Source organism: Silene latifolia, chromosome 11 (genome assembly GCF_048544455.1).
Source record: "Silene latifolia isolate original U9 population chromosome 11, ASM4854445v1, whole genome shotgun sequence".
Taxonomy (NCBI): Eukaryota; Viridiplantae; Streptophyta; class Magnoliopsida; order Caryophyllales; family Caryophyllaceae; genus Silene; species Silene latifolia.
In genome coordinates, this window is record NC_133536.1 from 201,656,724 (window position 1) to 201,664,386 (window position 7,663).

The 7,663-nt window shown below is 39.6% G+C and overlaps 1 long non-coding RNA gene across 1 annotated transcript; it reads right to left on the minus strand.

Annotated features, from left to right (window-relative positions):
- Window positions 1-224: 224 nt before the first annotated feature.
- Window positions 225-2,324, minus strand: LOC141615325 (uncharacterized). Its single transcript, XR_012529795.1, has 2 exons — window positions 2,186-2,324; window positions 225-410 (listed from the first exon to the last, which is right to left on the minus strand). It is a non-coding gene; the product is annotated as an uncharacterized LOC141615325 (long non-coding RNA).
- Between the last annotated feature and the right edge of the window lie 5,339 nt (window positions 2,325-7,663).

The window sequence follows — 7,663 nt, forward strand, 5'->3', positions numbered from 1 at the left end:
TTTTCTTTAATCACTTGGTCGAAGCGATGATTCCAACTCCGAGATGCTTGCTTAAGTCCATAAATGGAGCGCTTAAGCTTGCACACTTTCTTAGGATGTTGTGGATCGATGAAACCTTCGGGTTGTACTGTAACACCCCGGTTTATTAAAGAAGTCCTCGTCAAGACATTCCCTAATAAAACGGACTGTTACCATCTCGGTTTCCCGAGGTAGTGAATAACAAATTAAACTCCAAGGCAATTTATGTAATATTTTAACTTAATTATTACAAATACTCTTTTCAACTCAAATTACAAGAACTGACATAATTAAAAGTGAAAGTCTTCTAGATGATGATCTAGCTACTAAGTCGTCTGATCCAATGTCTCACGCCCATCCAGCTCCCGTTCTATCTCTTAAACCTGTCAAGTCTGCTCGCCAATATTTGGGTCGTCACAGGTGTTCACGAATACACAGGGTCAACCGCGAGGTTGAGTAGGTAATACAATGAAACAATAAAATATGATATGCATGATACTCCGTCACCTCCATCACCATCTCAACTCATTCTCATATCACATATCCCCTTACGCCCGGCCATACCGATCCCCGGCAGACACAACAATCGACCGTCGTCGATATACCAGCTAAACAGCTGAGGACACCAGGGCAGGTCCTGCAGAACCCGCCTGGGCCTTATCACAACATCACATCGTATCACGATCTCATCACCACCACACCATCCTCCAACTCCAATGCATATGAATGCTCAAAAGAAAGTGATGCAATATATATATAAATCAATGAACTGATGAATCATAAAATCATGCCAGTTACCCGATGTTGTGATATCATGCTCAATACGATCAAATCAGTCAATCACCTTTCCGAATATAAATGATAACGTAAAGCAACAACCAGGAATCAAGTCAACACAATTCAACAATGACGATAACAGGACAAGTGTATTTCCCTACCTCAAGTGCCAGCAAATCCAATTAAGCAGTTAAGCAGTCCAGAAATAAAGCAATGATTTTGATTATCGATCCTTCACAAATCCGTCACCTAAAACAATTATAATATTTATAATTACTAACTACTAAATATAGACATCTCTCAAAATAGAAGCTTTCCCGATATAGTAACTTTTCTATTAAACAAACCCGACTCAGAATAATTAATTATGATTAATTATTATTTTATTTTAACAACTCGGAACTAAAATCCACTGATAATTAAAGGATTAAACGGATTGTGTGATTTAATAAAAACCTGACTCAATCATTTGAATAACTCGACACCCGTCTCAAAATCTATCTTTTATTATTTAATTACTCGGGAATTGAATTAAATAACTAATTTAATGAATTAAATGATTTAAGAAAACCCGAATCGAACGAACAACTTAAACAACCCGACTTAAATTATTAAATGTCTCGGGAATTAAATTGGATAACCAATATGATAATTAAGCGAATTATATAATTAAGAAAGTCCGAATCAAACATTGGACAACTCAACAATCCCGACTCAAAACCCGTCTTTCATTATTTTAATGCACTCGGAATTAAATTAATTAATTTAAGCATACGATGAATTAAATAACACGAAACGAATCAAACCCGACTTTAAACAAACACACGTGCCTTCACACTCACCTACACCCTTCACGCGCCACCTACACCACCACGACTGCCACCGCGCCTGTCCCCCAACTCGACCCAGCCACCTACGGCCACCCCCACCAGGCTCGACTCACGCCGGCGAGTCAAACCAAGACTGTCGCTTGTCCGGTTCATCACCACGGCTCACCAACACCCCCTGTTTTCCTTTTTCCCACCACCGCAACCAACAACCTTACCCCCGCCAACCACCACGCCCTTGGTCGCCGTCACCCACGAACCCGACCACCGTGGCATCACCGTTTCGACCTCCCCGAGTCCACAGTGGTGCCACCCCAACCTAACCCTCTCAAACTCCCCTGAAAACCATATAAAAACCCGTTTCAGCTACCCATGTCGACAACACCCTCTGCCGCCATATCCACCACCTATTACCACCATAACCACCACCAATACCTTCGTCACTTACCACTCTTTACCTATACCCAGACACCAACCACCATTAACCCCTCTATAAGACACCAAACCACCCGCAAAACCCGACAGAAAAGGAGAAAAACAGAGGAAAAGTTGGTTGTTCTTACCATTTTTCTGCCACCACAACGGCCACCACGGCCAACCTAGGTAGTCGACACTAGTCCCCTGCTCGTCCTTGCTGCACCGTAATTCACCAGCTCACACTCTCCCTCTCTCGTTTTGCGTGAAGATCGAAGTTGAAGATGATGAAAGGGGTATGGACGGTTGCTTTTTGTAAAGAGGAATAAGAAGAATAAAAAAAGAAAAGAAGTATGGTAGGCTGAGTGGTGTGTTTGTCATTCACATGGGTAGTGGTATTAATTAGGTAAAGTGTTAATAATTTAGGTAAAGTATTAATAATTTAGGTAAAGTATTAATAATTTAGGTAAAGTATTAATAATTAATTAAGGTGCTATTAATTAATTAAGGTTATGGTACTTATTATTAATTAAGGTTAATTTGGGCTGGACAGTTATTGGGCCAGCTCAACTGATTAGCTCATAAATTCGAATTCTTATAAACCCGTCACGATTAACTTATATCGATACAACGCGAGTTAATTAAAATAACTTATCATAATTATCGACTCGACAATTTACCCGACTTAATTAGTAATATAAAATGTATAATAATTAATATATAATAATATCCGTTTAATAATATCCGTTTAATTCAATAATATCCGATTAATTTATTATATAAAAATACGGGGTATTACATGTACCATGTACAACTCTTCCTCCAAAAAACCGTTTAAGAAGGCGGTTTTCACATCCATTTGCCAAATTTCATAGTCATGAAAAGCGGCGATCGCTAAGATAATCCGAATGGAACGCAGCATGACTACGGGTGCAAAAATTTCATCGTAGTGCAAACCTGGCACTTGGGTGAAACCTTTAGCAACTAGTCGTGCTTTATGGATATCTTGTTGACCTTCCACAGAATGCTTTATCTTGTAAAGCCATTTGCATTGAAGGGGACGAACCTTAGCAGGTAAGTCAACAAGATCCCATACGTTGTTCTCATACATAGAGTCCATCTCGGATTGCATGGCCTCAAGCCACAGCTTTGAGTCAGAACTAGTCATGGCACCTTTATAGGTTGTGGGTTCACTACTCGTTAAGAGTAGAACGTCATCTATGTCATGTTCCTCGACCATACCAATGTATCATGCGGAGGAATAGAGACTCTTCCCGACCTCCTAGGTTCCTCAGGAATGTTAACCGTAGCCGGGATTGAAGGAATAGGTTCCTCCAATAGTTGCTCGGTACTTGGTTCTGGAATCTCCGACAGTTCGAAGGTTCTATCACTCTTTGCATTCTCGAGAAATTCCTTCTCTAAGAATGTCGCACTAGCCGCAACAAAAACACGTTGTTCGGTTGGCGAATAAAAGTAATGACCAAGCGTTCCTTTAAGATAATCTATAAAGTACGTCTTGACCGATCGCGGGCCGAGCTTATCCTCGTGTCTCCACTTGACATAAGCCTCGCAGCCCCAAACCCGTATAAAGGACAAGTTAGGGACCGTTCCCTTCCATAGTTCATATGGAGTCTTGTCAACAGCTTTAGACGGACTTCGGTTAAGTATTAGAGCAGCTGACATAAGAGCATAGCCCCACAATGAGTCAGGCAACACGGTGTGACTCATCATGGATCGAACCATATCAAGTAGTGTTCGATTTCTCCGTTCGGATACACCATTCAATTGAGGTGTTCCAGGTGGAGTTAACTGCAGGGCAATCCCATAGTCCTTTAGGTGTTGATCAAACTCGTGAGAAAGATACTCGCCACCACGATCTGAACGTAGTGTTTTAATCTTTCTACCCAATAGGTTCTGTACCCTATTCTGGTATTCTTTGAATTTCTCAAAGGATTCACTTTTATGTTTCATTAAGTAGACATAGCCATATCTACTTAAATCATCCGTGAAAGTGATGAAATACCTATAGCCTTCTCGTGCGGTGATTGACATAGGACCACATACATCCGTGTGTATGAGTCCTAATAGGTCAGCAGCGCGCATTCCAACACCTTTGAAGGAAATCCGAGTCATCTTGCCGATGAGACATGATTCACACGTGCCAAATGATTGAAAATCAAAGGCCGAGATAGCTCCATTCTTGATGAGCTGTTTAACGCATTTCTCATTAATGTGTCCCATACGGCAGTGCCATAGATACGTTTGATCTTTATCACCAACCTTTAACTTTTTATTCATTACGTGTAATATTTCGGTCGTCAGATCTAAAACATAAATTCCGTTCAAGGAGACTGCCTTGCCATAAATCATATCGTGTAAAGAGAAAATGCAAGTATTATTCTCTATTACAAATGAAAAACCAAGTTTGTCAAGTGCAGAAACTGAAATAATGTTTTTCGAAAGATTGGGTACATAATAGCAATCATATAATGATAACTCAAATCCGCTAGGAAGCTGGATCACATATGTCCCCTTTGAGACGGCAGCCACTCTTGCTCCATTCCCAACACGCAGGTCCACCTCACCCTTTACGAGGGGTTCGATGTTTCGGAGCCCCTGCACATGATTACACAGATGAGAACCACAACCAGTATCAAGTACCCAAGTTCCGTAACTTGCGTGGTTAATCTCAATCATATGAATAAAAGTAGAAGAGAGAGAAGACATACCAACAAGTTTAACACGACCTGCCTTTAAGTCCTCATGATAAACAGGACATGTACGCCTCCAATGCCCAGTCTTGTGGCAATGATGGCATTCCATGTTTTCATTCTTGCTCTTTGTCGCGCCTGATGAGGTGCTCGACTCACCAGGCCCACTCTTACCTGAACCCGACTTCTTGAACTTCGGTTTACCTACTGCTAGGTTTGCCTGAGCTTTGCCCTTACCTTTCCCCTTGTTTGTCACAACGAGAACATCCTGTTTCAAGCTCCCACTGAACTTCATGTCCTTCTCGGTGCCCTGCGAGAAGGGAGTGCCGTTCATGGGGACTTTTCTTCAAATCATTCATATAGTAATTCGCTCTAAATTGCGAATAACCATCGTGGAGTGGGTGAAGCATGCGGTCGATCACAATGTTCTCGCTGATCTTACAATCAAAGGTCTCCAGCTTCTCGACATTCTCAATCATGTTGAGAATGTGTGGGCTAACTGGTTGGCCCTTCTGGAGTCTCGCATCAAAGAAGCGAGTGGTATGCTCATAGGTCACGATTCTCGGTGCTTTCGAGAATTCCTTGGTGAGCGTGGTGAAAATCTTGTTCGCACCATGGGCTATGAAGCGTTTCCGCAAATTGGGTTCCATTGCAAAAATGAGTACGTTTTTAATCGCACCCGCTTCCATACGAAATCATTAAACTTGGTGATTTCAAAGACTCTAGCCGTGGGACCTGGGTTTGCGGGATGGGCTCTAATAGATATTTGAGCTTCCGTCGGCGGCGGCAGATTCCGTAATGCCGCCTCCCGGTCCGCGAAGTTTGATCCATCATTCTTCGATCGAGTAGACGATTCATCCGATTCATGAAGATCCGAAGCCAGGACTCACGGTCCAATGTGGCACTTGGCATTGGGTTATCGGTAGAACCAGCCATTTGATATTAGCGATTTAAAAGTTCGTGATCTACACTGAAAAGAAAGAAAAACAAAAACGAAATAAGCAACTCATCGAGGTGATTTAAGTCTATTTAAAAATTCATTTTAACGTGTAGACTCTCGCACTTGCATAATTGAGCTCCCTCAAGAATGATACAAGTGATCCCAAGACTCAATTTTCGTAAATTGATAAGCCAACTGTTTAGCTAATTCTTCCGTAAGAACTCTTGGTCGATAGATTTCTGTAAATCCTATCTATAGTCCACCATAATCACAGGATCGTACCAGTGATCATAGTGTTGAGATAAAATAGGTCAATCGGTTCCAACTTACCCGACGTAGAAGGGGTCATATTATGCCTACCGACGAAGAAGGGACTCATTGGAGTTTGACCTATAAAGACCGTTCTCAATTTTTGTTTATACGAGGAAGATCCCATCAACTAAATTATAATTCATATTAAGTGAACGAATAACTAGCGTCTGCGTGAATGAATTAATTTGGGTGATGGCTTAAAAAACGTGTGACATGAGAATGTCAAAGAAAACTAACTCGTGACCTCTATATGTGTCAGTTTTCATGCAATAATTAGGTGGTTTGGTTTTTAGGCGGAAAATGATGCATACTATCGTTACGATAAAATAAAAAATGAATGCAATACGTAAATAAAAATTCCTAGTGTGGCCTATCCTAGTAAAATAAAACATAAAACAACTTTGGAATCCACCGTTGGACCCGAGAAGCTTGTCTTGATGTTCCATCTTGATCCAAGTAGCGGGAGTGAGCATCCGATCTCCATCTTTAGTCTTCTCAAAATTACAATTAAAATTTACAAAATATAAACCTATTTACATTCTAAATAAAACTGTAATTACAAGGGAAAAATAAAAGGGAGATACGAGATCTCAAAATACAACCAAGACCGTGTTCCATCATTACGGTAACACGTTCTACTAAGGCCACACTAAGTTACAACCGTTTGCAAAATAAATAAATAAATACGTAATTAAAAGCATTCAAAAAATATATAAAAACAAAACGATAAGTAAAATGCATCAACTAAATTAAATTTATTCGTGACATAATTCCGTAATTATGTTAAATTTATCCAAACCACCAAAGATAATTAAAATTATGTGACAAAACCGCTTCACCAACTTAATTTTAATTCGTGATAATCCGTTACTTTAAATCGTTTCAAAGTAATTTAATTGTTCGTGGGTGAACCGTTTCACTATCAAGCGAGAGCATAAATCCGTTTTATGCATAAATGGCCGAAAAAAAACAAACAATTTTTTTTTCTTCTTCTGTACTGCTGTACGTGAACAGTGCCAGAAAAAAAATTATTTTTTTTTTTTTATAAGGCAGAAAATGCCGAGAGCCTCAAAAGGCCAAAAAAAATCGGCTTAAAACCGTGAGCAACAAGAGATCAAAACAAAACGGTTTGATAAAACACAATTGCAATTTTAATCTAATCCGTATAGAAATCAAACTACAATTGTTAATCTTCAACATATTGCAATAATTATCGGTTAAAATTACAACATGTGAAGAACGATTGAAAACAAGAGATCGAACGATCTAACAAAATGTGTGGCACGCAAATCAATGCAAAATCAGAAAACAGGCCGTGACATAAGGCCACACGGTTTTCAAAAATTTTTCGAGACAAAAATTTGTGCCACACGAAATTTTATGCAATCATTTTGATAGATCTTTTACACATTGCAATGAATATCGATTACAATACAATATGCAAAGATCAAAATGAAAACAAAACAAGTAACAACCATTACCGTGTATACTTGACACGGTTCCCAAGGCACAAAAAAAACAAAAAAAACGCAGCAATCAAACAATTGCCGAGAGAAAAAAAATATGCCGAGGGAAAAAAAAAATTTCAGCCGAGTGAAAATTGCATCAAAAAAAAATAATCGATCCATTCCGTTTGATGAAAAACACATAGAAAATTTACGTGG